This window comes from Saimiri boliviensis, chromosome 2 (genome assembly GCF_048565385.1).
Source record: "Saimiri boliviensis isolate mSaiBol1 chromosome 2, mSaiBol1.pri, whole genome shotgun sequence".
NCBI classification, from domain to species: Eukaryota; Metazoa; Chordata; class Mammalia; order Primates; family Cebidae; genus Saimiri; species Saimiri boliviensis.
This window is the reverse complement of record NC_133450.1, coordinates 109,508,562-109,527,740: the sequence shown is the minus strand read 5'-3', so window position 1 is coordinate 109,527,740 and position 19,179 is coordinate 109,508,562.

The window sequence follows — 19,179 nt, the reverse complement described above, 5'->3', positions numbered from 1 at the left end:
TTATTTTCCGAGATACAGCTAAGGGTTATATTTGTATTTTTGATAATTACATAAATTGGGGGTGTATTTGTATTATTTTCCGCGATACAGCTAAGGGTTGTATTTGTATTTTTGAAAATAACACAGCTTGGGGGTGTATCTGTATTATTTTCCCAGATACAGATAAGGTTTGTATTTGTATTTTGGAAAATAACACAGCTTGGCGGTGTATTTGTACTATTTTCAGATATAGAGCTAAGGGCTGTATTTGAATTTTTGAAAATAACAAAACTTGGGGGTGTATTTGTATTATTTTCCGAGATACAGCTAAGGGTTATATTTTTATTTTTGAAAATAACACAGCTTGGGGGTGTATTTGTATTATTTTACGAGATAAAGCTAAGGGTTCTATTTGTATTTTGGAAAATAACACAGCTTGTGTGTGTATTTGTATTATTTTACGAGATACAGCTAAGGGTTATATTTGTATTTTTGAAAATTACAGAAATTGGGGGTGTATTTGTATTATTTTCTGAGATACAGCTAAGGGTTGTATTTGTATTTTTGAAAAAAACACAGCTTGGTTGTGTATCTGTATTATTTTCCCAGATACAGATAAGGTTTGTATTTGTATTTTGGAAAATAACACAGCTTGGGGGTGTATTTGTACTATTTTCCGATATGGAGCTAAGGGCTGTATTTGTATTTTTGAAAATAACAAATCTTGGGGGTGTATTTGTATTATTTTCCGAGATACAGCTAAGGGTTATATTTGTATTTTTGAAAATAACACAGCTTGAGGGTGTATTTGTATTATTTTACGAGATAAAGCTAAGGGTTGTATTTGTATTTTGGAAAATATCACAGCTTGTGGGTGTATTTCTACTATTTTCCAAGATACAACTATGTGTTGTATTTGTATTTTTGAAAATAATACAGCTTGGGGGTGTATTTGTATTATTTTCCGTGATACAGCTCAGGGTTGTATTTTTTTTTGCAAAATAACACAGCTTGGGGGTGTATTTGTATTTTTTTCCGAGATACAGCTAAGGGTTGTATTTGTATTTTTGAAAATAAACGAGCTTCGGGGTGTATTTGTATTATTTTCTGAGATAGAGCTAACGGCTGTATTTGTATTTTTGAAAATAACACAGATTTGGAGTGTAATTGTATTATTTTCCGAGATACAGCTGTGGGTTGTATTTGTGTTTTTGAAATTAACGGAGCTTGGGGGTGTATTTTTATTATTTTCCGAGATGCAGCTAAGGGTTGTATTTGTATTTTTGAAAATAACACCGCTTGGGGGTGTATTTGTATTATTTTCCGATTTATAGCTCAGGGTTTTATTAGTATTTTTGAAAATAACACCGCTTGGGGGTGTATTTGTATTATTTTCCGATTTACAGCTCAGGGTTTTATTAGTATTTTTGAAAATAACACAGCTTGGGGGTGTATTTGTATTATTTGCCGAGATACAGCTAAGGATTGCATAAGTATTTTCGAAAATAACACGGCTTGGGGGTGTGTTTGTATTATTTTCCGACATACTGCTATGGGTTGTATTTGTATTTTTGAAAATAACACAGCTTGGGGGTGTATTTGTATTATTTTCTGAGATACAGCTCAGGGTTTTATTTGTTTTTTTGAAAATAACACAGCTTGGGGTTGTATTTGTATTATTTTCCATGATACAGCTATGGGTAGTATTTGTATTTTTGAAAATAACACAGCTTGGCGGTGTATTTGTATTATTTTCCAAGATACAGCTAAGGAATGTATTTGTATTTTGGAAAATAACACACCTTGGGGGTGTATTTGTATTATTTTCCGAGATACAGCTAAGGGTTGTATTTGTATTTTTGAAAATAAACTAACTTGTGGGTGTATTTGTATTATTTTCCGAGATACAGCTAAGGGCTGTGTTTGTATTTTTAAAAATAACACAGCTTGGTGGTGTTATTTGTATTATTTTCCGAGATACATCTGTGGGTTGTATTTGTATTTTTGAAAATAAAAGATCTTGGGGTTGTATTTGTATTATTTTCTGAGATATAGCTAAGGGTTGTATACGTATTTTTGAAAATAACATATCTTGGGGGTGTATTTGTATTATTTTCCGAGATACAACTAAGTGTTGTATTTGTATTTTTGAAAATAACACAGCTTGCGGTATATTTGTATTATTTTCCGAGATACAGCTAAGATTTGTATTTGTATTTTGGAAAATAACGCAGCTTGGGGGTGTTTTTTATTATTTTCTGAGATACAGCTAAAGATTGTTTTTGTATTTTTCAAAATAACGCAGCTTGGGGGTGTATTTGTATTATTTTCCGAGATACAACAAAGAGTTGTATTTGTATTTTTGAAAATAACGCAGCTTCGGGGTGTATTTTTATTATTTTCGGAGATACAGCTAAGGTTTGTATTTGTATTTTTGATAATAACGGAGCTTTGGGGTGTATTTGTATTATTTTCCGAGATACAGTTAAGGGTTGTATTTGTATTTTTGAAAACAACGCAGCTTGGGTGTCTATTTGTATTACTTTCCCAGATACAGATAAGGTTTGTATTTATATTTTGGAAAATAACACAGCTTGGTGGTGTATTTGTATTATTTTCCGATATACAGCTATGTGCTGTATTTGTATTTATGAAAATAACACAACTTGGGGGTGTATGTGTATTATTTTCTGAGATACAGCTAAGGGTTGTATTTGTATTTTTGAAAATAACACAGCTTGTGGGTGTATAATTATTATTTTCCGAGATACAGCTAAGGTTTGTATTTGTACTTTTGAAAATAACACAGCTTGGTGGTGTATTTGTATTATTTTCCGAGATACAGCTAAGGGTTATATTTGTATTTTTGATAATTACACAAATTTGGGGTCTATTTGTATTATTTTCCGAGATACACCTAAGGATTGTATATGTATTTTTGAAAATAACACAGCTTGGGGGTGTATCTGTATTATTTTCCCAGATACAGATAAGGTTTGTATTTGTATTTTGGAAAATAACACAGCTTGGGGGTGTATTTGTACTATTTTCCGATATAGAGCTAAGGGCTGTATTTGTATTTTTTAAAATAACAAAACTTGGGGGTGTATTTGTACTATTTTCCGAGATACAGCTAAGTGTCATATTTGTATTTTTGAAAATTACACAGCTTGGGGGTGTATTTGTATTATTTTATGAGATAAAGCTAAGGGTTCTATTTGTATTTTGGAAAATAACACAGCTTGTGGGTGTATTTGTATTATTTTCCGAGATAAAGCTCAGGGTTGTATTTGTATTTTTGAAAATAACACAGCTTGTGTTTGTATTTTTATTATTTTCCGAGATACAGCTAAGGGTTTTATTTGTATTATTGAAAATAACCGAGATTGGGGGAGTATTTGTATTATTTTCCGAGATACAGCTAAGGGCTGTATTTGTATTTTTGAAAATAACACAGCTTGGGTGTCTATATGTATTATTTTTCGAGATACAGCTCAGGGTTTTATTTGTATTTTTGAAAATAACACAGCTTGTGGGTGTATTTGTATTATTTTCCGCGATACAGCTCAGGGTTTTATTTGTATTTTGGAAAATAACAGAGCTTGGGGGTGTATTTGTATTATTTTCTGAGATAGAGCTAACGGCTGTATTTGTATTTTTGAAAATAACACCGCTTGGGGGTGTATTTGTCTTATTTTCCGAGATACAGCTATGGGTTGTATTTGTATTTTTGAAAATAACACAGCTTGGGGGTGTATTTCTATTATTATCCGAGATACAGCTCAGGGTTGTATTTGTATTTTTGAAAATAACACAGCTTGGGGGGTAGTATTTGTATTATTTGCCGAGATACAGCTATGGTTTGTATTTGTATTTTGGAAAATAACACAGCTTGGGGGTGTATTTGTATTATTTGCCGAGATACAGCTAAGGGTTGTATTTGTATTTTCGAAAATAACACATCTTGGGGGTGTATTTGTATTATTTTCCGAGATATAGCTAAGGGTTGTATTTGTATTTTTGAAAATAACACAGTTTGGGGGTGTATAATTATTATTTTCCGAGATACAGCTAAGGTTTTTATTTGTATTATTGAAAATAACAGAGCTTGGTGGTGTATTTGTATTATTTTCCGAGATACAGCTAAGGGTAATATTTGTATTTTCGAAAATAACACAGCTTGGGGGTGTATTTGTATTATTTTCCGAGATATAGCTAAGGGTTGTATTTGTATTTTTGAAAATAACACAGCTTGGGGGTGTATTTGTATGATTTTCCCTGATATAGATAAGGTTTGTATTTGTATTTTGGAAAATAACTCAGCTTGGGGGTGTTTTTGTACTATTTTCTGATATAGAGCTAAGGGCTGTATTTGTATTTTTGAAAATAACAAAATTTGGGGGTGTATTTGTATTATTTTCCGAGATACTGCTAAGGGTTGTATTTGTATTTTCGAAAATAACACAGCTTAGGGGAGTGTTTGTATTATTTTCCGAGATACAGCTATGGGTTGTATTTGTATTTTGGAAAATAACACAGCTTGTGGGTGTATTTGTATTATTTTCCGAGATACAGCTCAGGGTTGTATTTGTATTTTTGAAAATAACCCAGCTTGGGTTTGTATTTGTATTATTTTCCTAGATACAGCTGAAAGTTTTATTTGTATTACTGAAAATAACCGAGCTTGGGGGAGTATTTGTATTATTTTCCGAGATACAGCTAAGGGCTGTATTTGTATTTTTGAAAATAACACAGCTTGGGTGTGTATATTTATTATTTTTCGAGATATAGCTCAGGGTTGCATTTATATTTTTGAAAATTACACAGCTTGGGGGTGTATTTGTATTATTTTCCAAGATACAACTATGGGTTGTATTTGTATTTTTGAAAATAATACAGCTTGGGGGTGTATTTGTATTATTTTCCGCGATACAGCTCAGGGTTTTATTTGTATTTTGGAAAACAACAGAGCTTGGGGCTGTATTTATATTATTTTCCGAGATACAGCTCGGGGTTGTATTTTTTTTTCCAAATTAACAAAGCTTGTGGGTGTATTTGTATTTTTTTCCGAGATGCAGCTAAGGGTTGTATTTGTATTTTTGAAAATAAACGAGCTTGGGGGTGTATTTGTATTATATTCTGAGATAGAGCTAACGGCTGTATTTGTATTTTTGAAAATAACACAGCTTTGGATTGTAATTGTATTATTTTCCGAGATACAGCTGTGGGTTGTATTTGTATTTTTGATAGTAACAAAGCTTGGGGGAGTATTTGTATTATTTTCGGAGATAAAGCTCAGGGTTGTATTTGTATTTTTGAAAATAACACAGCTTGGGGATGTATTTGTATTATTTTCCAAGATACAGCTATGGGTTGTATTTGTATTTTTGAAAATAACACAGCTTGGGGGTGTATTTGTATTATTTTCCGATATACAGCTCAGGGTTGTATATGTATTTTTGAAAATAACACAGCTTGGGTGTGTATTTGTATTATTTTCCAAGATACAGCTATGGGTTGTATTTGTATTTTTGAAAATAACACAGCTTGGGCATGTATTTGTATTATTTTCCGAGATACAGCTCAGGGTTGTATTTGTATTTTGGAAAATAACACAGTGTGGGGGTGTATATATATTATTTTCCAAGATAAAGCTATGGGTTGTATTTGTATTTTTGAAAACAACACAGCTTGGCGGTGTATTTGTATTATTTTCCGAGATACAGCTCAGTGTTGTATTTGTATTTTGGAAAATAACACAGATTGGGGGTGTATTTGTATTATTTTCCGAGATACAGCTATGGAGTGTATTTGTATTTTTGAAAATAACACAGCTTGGGGGTGTATTTATATTATTTTCCGATATACAGCTCAGGGTTGTATTTTTATTTTGGAAAATAACAGAGCTTGGGGTGTATTTGTATTATTTGCCGAGATACAGCTAAGGGTTGTATTTGTATTTTTGAAAATAACACAGCTTGAAGATGTATTTTTATTATTTTCCGAGATACAGCTAAGGGTTGTATTTGTATTTTTGAAAATAACACTGCTTGGGGGTGCATTTGTTTTATTTTACGAGATACTGCTATGGGTTGTATTTGTATTTTTGAAAATAACACAGATTGTGGGTGTATTTGTATTATTTTCTGAGATACAGCTCAGGGTTGTATTTCTATATTTGAAAATAACACAGCTTGTGGTTGTATTTGTATTATTTTCCAAGATATAGCTATGGGTTTTATTTGTATTTTTGAAAATAACACAGCTTGGCGGTGTATTTGTATTATTTTCCGAGATACAGCTCAGAGTTGTATTTGTATTTTGGAAAATAACAAAGCGTGGGGGTTTATTTGTATTATTTTCCGAGATACAGCTAAGGGCTGTATTTGTATTTTTAAAAATAACACAGCTTGTTGGTGTTATTTGTATTATTTTCTGAGATACAGCTCTGGGTTGTATTTGTATTTTTGAAAATAACACAGCTTGGGGGTGTATTTGTATTATTTTCCCAGATACAGCTAAGGGTTGCATTTGTATTTTTGAAAATAACACAGCTTCGTGGTGTATTTGTGTTATTTTCCAAGATAAAGCTATGGGTTGTGTTTTTGTTTTTGAAAATTACACACCTTGGGGGTGTATTTGTATTGTTTTCCAAGATACATCTACGGGTTGTATTTGTATTTTTGAAAATAACGCAGATTGGGGTGTATTTGTATTATTTTCCGAGATACAGCTAAGGTTTGTATTTGTATTTTGGAAAATAACAAAGCTTTGGGGTGTTTTTTATTATTTTCTGAGATACAGCTAAGGCTTCTATTTGTATTTTTCAAAATAACGCAGATTGGGGGTGTATTTGTATTACTTTCCAAGATACAGCTAAAGGTTTTATTTCTATTTTTGAAAATAACACAGCTTGGGGGTGTATTTGTATTATTTTCCGAGATACAACTAAGAGTTGTATTTTTATTTTTGAAAATAACACAGCTTGGGGGTGTATTTATATTATTTTCCGGGATACAGCTAAGGTTTGTAATTGTATTTTTGAAAATAACACAGCTTCGTGGTGTATTTGTGTTATTTTCCAAGATAAAGCTATGGGTAGTGTTTTTGTTTTTGAAAATTACACACCTTGGGGGTGTATTTGTATTGTTTTCCAACATACAGCTACGGGTTGTATTTGTATTTTTGAAAATAACGCAGATTGGGGTGTATTTGTATTACTTTCCGAGATACAGCTAAGGGTTTTATTTCTATTTTTGAAAATAACACAGCTTGGGGGTGTATTTGTATTATTTTCCGAGATACAGCTAAGGGTTGCATTTGTATTTTTGAAAATAACACAGCTTCGTGGTGTATTTGTGTTATTTTCCAAGATAAAGCTATGGGTTGTGTTTTTGTTTTTGAAAATTACACACCTTGGGGGTGTATTTGTATTGTTTTCCAACATACAGCTACGGGTTGTATTTGTATTTTTGAAAATAACGCAGATTGGGGTGTATTTGTATTATTTTCCGAGATACAGCTAAGGTTTGTATTTGTATTTTGGAAAATAACGCAGCTTGGGAGTGTATTTGTATTACTTTCCTAGATACAGCTAATGGATTTATTTCTTTTTTTGAAAATAACACAGTTTGTGGGTGTATTTGTATTATTTTCCGAGATACAGCTAAGGGTTGTATTTTTATTTTTGAAAATAAACGAGCTTGGTGGTGTATTTGTATTATTTTCTGAGATACAGCTAAGGGCAGTATTTATATTTTTGAAATTAACACAGCTTTGGTGTGTATTTGTATTACTTTCCGAGATACAGCTGTGGGTTTTATTTGTATTGTTGAAAGTAACAGAGATTGGGGGTGTATTTTTATTATTTTCCGAGAAACTGCTATGGGTGGTATTTGTATTTTGGAAAATAACACAGATTGGGGGTGTATTTGTATTATTTTCCGAGTTACAGCTCAGGGCTGTATTTGTATTTTTGAAAATAACACAGCTTGTGTGTGTATTTGTATTATTTTCCGAGATACAGCTAAGGATTGTATTTGTATTTTTGAAAATAACACAGCTTGAAGGGTATTCGTATTATTTTCTGAGATACAGCTCGGGGTTGTATTTGTATTTTTGAAAATAAAACAGCTTTGGGGTGTATTTGTATTATTTTCCAAGATACAGCCATGGGTTGTATTTGTATTTTTGAAAGTAACACCGCTTGGGGGTTTATTTGCATTATTTTCGGAGATACAGCTAAGGGCTGTATTTGTATTTTTGAAAATAACACAGCTTGGGGGTGTATTTGTATTATTTTCCAATATAGAGGTAAGGTCTGTCTTTGAATTTTTGAAAACAACACCACTTGGGGGTGTATTTGTCTTATTTTCCGAGATACAGCTAAGGGTTGTATTTGTATTTTTGAAAATAACAGAGCTTGGGGGTGTATTTGTATTATTTTCCGAGATACAGCTGTGGGTTGTATTTGTATTTTGGAAAATAACAGAGCTTGGGGGTGTATTTTTATTATTTAACGAGATACAGCTAAGGGTTGTATTTGTATTTTTGAAAATAACACAGCTTTGGGGGTGTTTTTGTATTATTTTCCGAGATACAGCTCAGGGTTGTATTTGAATTTTTGAAAATAACACAGATTGGGGGTGTATTTGTATTATATTCCGAGTTACAGCTCAGGGAAGTATTTGTATTTCTGAAAATAACACAGCTTGGGGGTGTATTTGTATTACTTTCCGAGAAACAGCTAAGGATTGTATCTGTATTTTTTAAAATAACACAGCTTGTGGCAGTATTTATATTATTTTACGAGATACAGCTATGGGTTGTATTTGTATTTTTGAAAATAACACAGCTTCTGGGTGTATTTGTATTATTTTCCAACATACAGCTATGGGTTTTATTTTTGTTTTTGAAAATTACACAGCTTGGGGGTGTATTTGTATTATTTTCCGAGATACAGCTCAGGGTTGTATTTGTATTTTTGAAAATAACACAGCCTGGGGGTGTATTTGCATTATTTTCCAAGATACAGCTATGGGTTGTATTTGTATTTTTGAAAATAACACAGCTTGAGGGTGTATTTGTATTATTTTCCGAGATACAGCTCAGGGTTGTATTTCCATTTTACAAAATAACACAGCATGGGGGTGTATTTGTATTATTTTTCGAGATACAGCTAAGGGTTGTATTTGTATTTCTGAAAATAAACGAGCTTGGGGGTGTATTTGTATTATTTTCTGAGATACAGCTAAGGGCTGTATTTATATTTTTGAAAATAACACAGCTTCGGGATGTATTTGTATTACTTTCCGAGATACAGCTGTGGGTTGTATTTGTATTTTTGAAAATAACAGAGCTTGGGGGTGTATTTTTATTATTTTCCGAGATACAGCTCAGTGTTGTATTTGTATTTTTGAAAATAACACAGCTTGGGGGTGTTTTTGTATTATTTTCCGAGATACAGCTCAGGGTTGTATTTGTATTTTTGAAAATAACGCAGCTTGGAGGTGTATTTGTATTATTTTCCGAGTTTCAGCTCAGAGTTGTATTTGTATTTTTGAAAAAAACACCGCTTGGGGGTGTATTTGTATTATTTTCCGAGATACAGCTAAGGATTTTATTTGTATTTTTGATAGTAACAAAGCTTGGGGGAATATTTGTATTATTTTCGGATATAAAGGTCAGGGTTGTATTTGTATTTTTGAAAATAACACAGCTGCTTGGGTGTGTATTTGTATTATTTTCCAAGATACAGCTATGGGTTCTATTTGTATTTTTGAAAATAACACAGCTTGGGCGTGTATTTGTATTATTTTCCGAGATACAGCTCAGGGTTGCATTTGTATTTTGGAAAATAACACAGTGTGTGGGTGTATTTATATTATTTTCCAAGATAAAGCTATGGGTTGTATTTTTATTTTTGAAAATAACACAGCTTGGCGGTGTATTTGTATTATTATCCGAGATACAGCTCAGTGTTGTATTTGTATTTTGGAAGATAACACAGATTGGGGGTGTATTTGTATTATTTTCCGAGAAACAGCTATGGGTTGTATTTGTATTTTTGAAAATAACACAGCTTGGGGGTGTATTTGTATTATTTTCCAATATACAGCTCAGGGTTGTATTTGTATTTTTGAAAATAACACAGCTTGGGGGTGTATTTGTATTATTTTCCGCGATACAGCTCAGCGTTGTATTTGTATTTTGGAAAATAACACAGCTTGGTGGTGTATTTGTATTATTTTCCGAGATACAGCTAAGGGTTGTATTTGTAATTTTGAAAATAACACAGCTTGGGGGTGTATTTGTATTATTTTCTGAGATACAGCTAGGGGTTGTATTTGTATTTTTGAAAATAACACAGCTTGGGGGTGTATTTGTATTATTTTCCGAGACACTGCTATGGGTTTTATTTGTATGTTTGAAAATAACATAGCTCGGTGGTGTATTTGTATTATTTTCCTTGATACAGTTCAGGGTTGTATTTGTATTTTTAAAAATAACACAACTTGGGAGTGTATTTGTATTATTTTCCAAGGTACAGCTATGGGTTGTATTTGTATTTTTGAAAATAACACAGCTTGGGGGTGTATTTGTATTTTTTTACAAGATACAGCTAAGGGTTGTATTTGTATTTTGCAAAACAACCCAGCTTGGGGGTGTACATGTATCATTTTTCGAGATACACCTAAGGGCTGTTTTTGTATTTTTGAAAATAACACAGCTTGGGGGTGTATATGTATTATTTTTCGAGATACAGCTAACGGTTGTATTTGTATTTTTGAAAATAACAGAGCTTGTGGGTGTATTTGTATTATTTTCTGAGATACAGCTAAGGGTTGTGTTTGTATTTTTGAAAATTACACAACATGGAGGTGTATTTTATTATTTTCCAAAATACAGCTAATGGTTGTATTTGTATTTTTGAAAATAACACAGGTTTGGGTGTATTTGTATTATTTTCCGAGATACAGCTATGGGTTGTATTTGTATTTCTGAAAATAACACAGCTTGGGCTTGTATTTCTATTATTATCTGAGATGCACCTCAGGGGTGTATTTGTATTTTTGAAAATAACACAGCTTGGGGGTGTATTTGTATTATTTTCCAAGATACAGCTATGGGTTGTATTTGTATTTTTGAAAATAACACAGCTTGGGGGTGTATTTGTATTATTTTCCACGATACAGCTCAGGGTTGTATTTGTATTTTGGAAAATAACACTGCTTGGGGGTGTATTTGTATTATTTTCCCACATACAGGTAAGGTTTGTATTTGTATTTTTGTAAATAACACAGCTTGGGTGTTTATTTGTATTATTTTCCGAGATACAGCTAAGGTTTCTATTTGTATTTCTGAAAATAACACAGCTTGGGGGTGTATTTGTATTATTTTCCGAGATACAGCTAAGGGTTGTATGTGCATTTTTGAAAATAACACATCTTGTGGGTGTACTTGTATTATTTCCAAGATACAGCTATCGGTTGTATTTGTATTTTAGAAAATAATACAGCTTGGGGGTGTATTTGTATTATTTTGCGAGATACAGATAAGAGTTGAATTTGTGTTTTTGAAAATAACACAGCTTCGGGGTGTTTTTGCATTATTTTCCGAGATATAGCTAAGTGTTGCATTTGTATTTTTGAAAATAACACAGATTTGGTGTGTATTTGTATTATTTTCAGATATACAGCTAAGGTTTTTATTTGTATTTTTGAAAATAACACAGCTTGGGGGTGTATTGGTATTATTTTCCCAGATACAGCAAAGGTTTGTATTTGCATTTTTGAAAATAACACAGCTTGGGGATGTGTTTGTATTATTTTCCGAGACACAGCTAAGGATTTTATTTGTATTTTTGATAATAACACAGCTTGGGAGTGTATTTGTATTATTTTCCGAGATACTGCTATGGGTTGTGTTTGTATTTTTGAAAATAACACAGTTTGGGGGTGTATTTGTATTATTTTCTGAGATACATTTCAGAGTTGTATTTGTATTTTTGAAAATAACACGACTTGGGGGTGTATTTTTATTATTTTCCAGGATACAGCTATGGGTTGTATTTGTATTTTTGAAAATAGCAGAGATTGGGGGTGTATTTGTATTATTTTCCGAGATAGAGCTCAGGGTTTTATTTGTATTTTGGAATATAACACAGCTTGGGGGTGTATTTGTATCATTTTCCGAGATACAGCTAAGGGTTTTATTTGTATTTTTGAAAATAACACAGCTTGGGGGTGTATTTGTATTATTTTCCGAGATACAGCTAATGGTTGTATTTGTATTTTTGAAAATAACACAGCTTGGGTGTGTATTTGTATTATTTTCCGAGATACTGCTCTGCGTTGTATTTGTATTTTTGGAAATAACACAGTTTGGGGGTGTATTTGTATTATTTTCTGAGATACATTTCAGAGTTGTATTTGTATTTTTGAAAATAACACGACTTGGGTGTGTATTTGTATTATTTTCCAAGACACAGCTATGGGTTGTATTTGTATTTTCGAAAATAACACAGCTTGGGGGTGTATTTGTATTATTTTCCGATATACAGCTCAGGGTTGTATTTGCATTTTAGAAAATAACACAGCTTGGGGGTGTATTTATATTATATTCTAAGATACAGCTATGGGTTGTATTTGTATTTTTGAAAATAACACAGCTTCGCGGTGTATTTGTATTATTTTCCGAGATACAGCTAAGGGATTTATTTGTATTTTTGAAAATAACACATCTTGGGGGTGTATTTGTAATATTTTCCGAGATACAACTAAGGGTAGTATTTGTATTTTTGAAAATAACACAGCTTCTGGGTGTATTTGTATTATTTTCCAAGATACAGCTATGGGTTTTATTTTTGTTTTTGAAAATTACACAGCTTGGGGGTGTATTAGTACTATTTTCCCAGATAGAGCTCAAAGTTGTATTTGTATTTTTGAAAATAACACAGCTTGGGAGTTTATTTGTATTAATTGCCGAGATACAGCTGTGTGTTTTATTTGTATTTTTGAAAATAACAGTGCTTGGGGGTGTATTTGTATTATTTTCCAAGATACAGCTATGGGTTGTATTTGTATTTTTGAAAATAACACAGCTTGGGGGTTTATTTGTATTATTTTCCGAGATACAGCTCAAGGTTTTATTTGTATTTTTGAAAATAACACAGCTTGGGGGTGTATTTGTATTATTTTCCAAAATACAGCTATGGGTTGTATTTGTATTTTTGAAAATAACACAACTTGGGGGTGCTATTTGTATTATTATCCGAGATACAGTTCAGGGTTGTATTTGTATTTTACAAAATAACACAGCTTAGGGGTGTATTTGTATTATTTTCCGAGATACAGCTAAGCGTTATATTTGTATTTTTGAAATATACACAACTTGGGGGTGTATTTGTATTATTTTCCGAGATACAGCTAAGGGTTGTATTTGTATTTTTGAAAATAACACAGCTTGCGGGTGTATTTGTATTATTTTCCCAGATACAGATAAGGTTTGTATTTGTCTTTTGGAAAATAACACAGCTTGGGGGTGTATTTGTACTATTTTCCGATATAGAGCTAAGGGCTGTATTTGTATTTTTGAAAATAACAAAACTTGGGGGTGTATTTGTATTATATTCCGAGATACAGCTAAGGGTTGTATTTGTATTTTTGAAAATAACACAGCTTGGGGGTGTATTTGTATTATTTTATGAGATAAAGCTAAGGGTTGTATTTCTATTTTGGAAAATAACACAGCTTGTGAGTGTATTTGTATTATTTTCCGAGACACAGCTCAGGGTTGTATTTTTATTTTTGAAAATAACACAGCTTTGGGGTGTATTTGTATTATTTTCCGAGTTACAGCTCAGGGTTGTATTTGTATTTTTGAAAATAACACAGCTTGGGAGTGTATTTGTATTATTTTCCGAGATACTGCTATGGGTTGTATTTGTATTTTTGAAAATAACACAGTTTGGGGGTGTATTTGTATTATTTTCTGAGATACATTTCAGAGTTGTATTTGTATTTTTGAAAATAACACGACTTGGGGGTGTATTTGTATTATTTTCCAGGATACAGCTATGGGTTGTATTTGTATTTTTGAAAATAGGAGAGATTGGGGGTGTATATGTATTAATTTCCGAGATAGAGCTCAGGGTTTTATTTGTATTTTGGAATATAACACAGCTTGGGGGTGTATTTGTATTATTTTCCGAAATACAGCTAAGGGTTTTATTTGTATTTTTGAAAATAACACAGCTTCGTTGTGTATTTGTATTATTTTCCGAGATACAGCTAAGGGTTGTATTTGTATTTTTGAAAATAACACAGTTTGGGGGTGTATTTGTATTATTTTCTGAGATACATTTCAGAGTTGTATTTGTATTTTTGAAAATAACACGACTTCGGGGTGTATTTGTATTATTTTCCAAGACACAGCTATGGGTTGTATTTGTATTTTTGAAAATAACAAAGCTTGGGGGTGTATTTGTATTATTTTCCGATTTAGAGCTCAGGGTTGTATTTGCATTTTAGAAAATAACACAGCTTGGTGGTGTATTTATGTTATTTTCCAAGATAGAGCTATGGGTTGTATTTGTATTTTTGAAAATATCACAGCTTGGCGGTGTATTTGTATTATTTTCCGAGATACAACTAAGGGTTGTATTTGTATTTTTGAAAATAACACAGCTTCTGGGTGTATTTGTATTATTTTCCAAGATACAGCTATGGGTTTTATTTTGGTTTTTAAAATTACACAGCTTGGGGGTGTATTTGTATTATTTTCCCAGATAGAGCTCGGGGTTGTATTTGTATTTTTGAAAATAACACAGCTTGGGAGTTTATTTGTATTAATTGCCGAGATACAGCTCTGTGTTTTATTTGTATTTTTGTAAATAACAGAGCTTGGGGGTGTATTTGTATTATTTTCCAAGATACAGCTATGGGTTGTATTTGTATTTTGAAAATAACACAGCTTGGGGGTGTATTTGTATTATTTTCCGAGATACAGCTCAAGGTTGTATTTGTATTTTTGAAAATAACACAGCTTGGGGGTGTATTTGTATTATTTTCCAAGTTACAGCTATGGGTTGTATTTGTATTTTTGAAAATAACACAGCTTGGGGGTGCTATTTGTATTATTATCCGAGATACAGCTCAGGGTTGTATTTGTATTTTACAAAATAACACAGCTTGGGGGTGTATTTGTATTATTTTCCGAGATACAGCTAAGGGTTTTATTTGTATTTTTGAAATATACACAACTTGGGGGTGTATTTGTATTATTTTCCGAGATACAGCTAAGGGTTGTATTTGTATTTTTGAAAATAACACAGCTTGCGGGTGTATTTGTAATATTTTCCCAGATACAGATAAGGTTTGTATTTGTCTTTTGTAAAATAACACAGCTTTGGGGTGTATTTGTACTATTTTCCGATATAGAGCTAAGGGCTGTATTTGTATTTTTGAAAATAACAAAACTTAGGGGTGTATTTGTATTATTTTCCGAGATACAGCTAAGGGTTGTATTTCTATTTTTGAAAATAACACAGCTTGTGGGTGTATTTGTATTATTTTACGAGATAAAGCTAAGGGTTGTATTTCTATTTTGGAAAATAACACAGCTTGTGAGTGTATATGTATTATTTTCCGAGACACAGCTCAGGGTTGTATATTTATTTTTGAAAATAACACAGCTTTGGGGTGTATTTGTATTATTTTCCGAGTTACAGCTCAGGGTTTTATTTGTATTTTTGAAAATAACACAGCTTGGGGGTGTATTTGTATTATTTTCCGAGATACAGCTCAAGGTTGTATTTGTATTTTTGAAAATAACACAGCTTGGGGGTGTATTTGTATTATTTTCCAAGATACAGCTATGGGTTGTATTTGTATTTTTGAAAATAACACAGCTTGGGGGTGTATTTGTATTATTTTCCGAGATACAGCTCAGGTTTGTATTTGTATTTTACAAAATAACACAGCTTGGGGGTGTATTTGTATTATTTTCCGAGATACAGCTAAGGGTTGTATTTGTATTTCTGAAAATAAACGAACTTGGGGGTGTATTTGTATTATTTTCCGAGATACAGCTAAGGGTTGTATTTGTATTTTTGAAAATAACACAGCTTGCGGGTGTATTTGTGTTACTTTCCCAGATACAGATAAGGTTTGTATTTGTATTTTGGAAAATAACACAGCTTGGGGGTGTATTTGTACTATTTTCCGATATAGAGCTAAGGGCTGTATTTGTATTTTTGAAAATAACAAATCTTGGGGGTGTATTTGTATTATTTTCCTAGATACAGCTAAGGGTTGTATTTGTATTTTTGAAAATAACAAATCTTGGGGGTGTATTTGTATTATTTTCCGAGACACAGCTCAGGGTTGTATTTGTATTTTTGAAAATAACACAGCTTTGGGGGTGTTTTTGTATTATTTTCCGAGATACAGCTCAGGGTTGTATTTGAATTTTTGAAAATAACACAGATTGGGGGTGTATTTGTATTATATTCCGAGTTACAGCTCAGGGAAGTATTTGTATTTCTGAAAATAACACAGCTTGGGGGTGTATTTGTATTACTTTCCGAGAAACAGCTAAGGATTGTATCTGTATTTTTTAAAATAACACAGCTTGTGGCAGTGTTTATATTATTTTACGAGATACAGCTATGGGTTGTATTTGTATTTTTGAAAATAACACAGCTTCTGGGTGTATTTGTATTATTTTCCAACATACAGCTATGGGTTTTATTTTTGTTTTTGAAAATTACACAGCTTGGGGGTGTATTTGTATTATTTTCCGAGATACAGCTCAGGGTTGTATTTGTATTTTTGAAAATAACACAGCCTGGGGGTGTATTTGCATTATTTTCCAAGATACAGCTATGGGTTGTATTTGTATTTTTGAAAATAACACAGCTTGAGGGTGTATTTGTATTATTTTCCGAGATACAGCTCAGGGTTGTATTTCCATTTTACAAAATAACACAGCATGGGGGTGTATTTGTATTATTTTTCGAGATACAGCTAAGGGTTGTATTTGTATTTCTGAAAATAAACGAGCTTGGGGGTGTATTTGTATTATTTTCTGAGATACAGCTAAGGGCTGTATTTATATTTTTGAAAATAACACAGCTTCGGGATGTATTTGTATTACTTTCCGAGATACAGCTGTGGGTTGTATTTGTATTTTTGAAAATAACAGAGCTTGGGGGTGTATTTTTATTATTTTCCGAGATACAGCTCAGTGTTGTATTTGTATTTTTGAAAATAACACAGCTTGGGGGTGTTTTTGTATTATTTTCCGAGATACAGCTCAGGGTTGTATTTGTATTTTTGAAAATAACGCAGCTTGGAGGTGTATTTGTATTATTTTCCGAGTTTCAGCTCAGAGTTGTATTTGTATTTTTGAAAAAAACACCGCTTGGGGGTGTATTTGTATTATTTTCCGAGATACAGCTAAGGATTTTATTTGTATTTTTGATAGTAACAAAGCTTGGGGGAATATTTGTATTATTTTCGGATATAAAGGTCAGGGTTGTATTTGTATTTTTGAAAATAACACAGCTGCTTGGGTGTGTATTTGTATTATTTTCCAAGATACAGCTATGGGTTCTATTTGTATTTTTGAAAATAACACAGCTTGGGCGTGTATTTGTATTATTTTCCGAGATACAGCTCAGGGTTGCATTTGTATTTTGGAAAATAACACAGTGTGTGGGTGTATTTATATTATTTTCCAAGATAAAGCTATGGGTTGTATTTTTATTTTTGAAAATAACACAGCTTGGCGGTGTATTTGTATTATTATCCGAGATACAGCTCAGTGTTGTATTTGTATTTTGGAAGATAACACAGATTGGGGGTGTATTTGTATTATTTTCCGAGAAACAGCTATGGGTTGTATTTGTATTTTTGAAAATAACACAGCTTGGGGGTGTATTTGTATTATTTTCCAATATACAGCTCAGGGTTGTATTTGTATTTTTGAAAATAACACAGCTTGGGGGTGTATTTGTATTATTTTCCGCGATACAGCTCAGCGTTGTATTTGTATTTTGGAAAATAACACAGCTTGGTGGTGTATTTGTATTATTTTCCGAGATACAGCTAAGGGTTGTATTTGTAATTTTGAAAATAACACAGCTTGGGGGTGTATTTGTATTATTTTCTGAGATACAGCTAGGGGTTGTATTTGTATTTTTGAAAATAACACAGCTTGGGGGTGTATTTGTATTATTTTCCGAGACACTGCTATGGGTTTTATTTGTATGTTTGAAAATAACATAGCTCGGTGGTGTATTTGTATTATTTTCCTTGATACAGTTCAGGGTTGTATTTGTATTTTTAAAAATAACACAACTTGGGAGTGTATTTGTATTATTTTCCAAGGTACAGCTATGGGTTGTATTTGTATTTTTGAAAATAACACAGCTTGGGGGTGTATTTGTATTTTTTTACAAGATACAGCTAAGGGTTGTATTTGTATTTTGCAAAACAACCCAGCTTGGGGGTGTACATGTATCATTTTTCGAGATACACCTAAGGGCTGTTTTTGTATTTTTGAAAATAACACAGCTTGGGGGTGTATATGTATTATTTTTCGAGATACAGCTAACGGTTGTATTTGTATTTTTGAAAATAACAGAGCTTGTGTGTGTATTTGTATTATTTTCTGAGATACAGCTAAGGGTTGTGTTTGTATTTTTGAAAATTACACAACATGGAGGTGTATTTTATTATTTTCCAAAATACAGCTAATGGTTGTATTTGTATTTTTGAAAATAACACAGGTTTGGGTGTATTTGTATTATTTTCCGAGATACAGCTATGGGTTGTATTTGTATTTCTGAAAATAACACAGCTTGGGCTTGTATTTCTATTATTATCTGAGATGCACCTCAGGGGTGTATTTGTATTTTTGAAAATAACACAGCTTGGGGGTGTATTTGTATTATTTTCCAAGATACAGCTATGGGTTGTATTTGTATTTTTGAAAATAACACAGCTTGGGGGTGTATTTGTATTATTTTCCACGATACAGCTCAGGGTTGTATTTGTATTTTGGAAAATAACACTGCTTGGGGGTGTATTTGTATTATTTTCCCACATACAGGTAAGGTTTGTATTTGTATTTTTGTAAATAACACAGCTTGGGTGTTTATTTGTATTATTTTCCGAGATACAGCTAAGGTTTCTA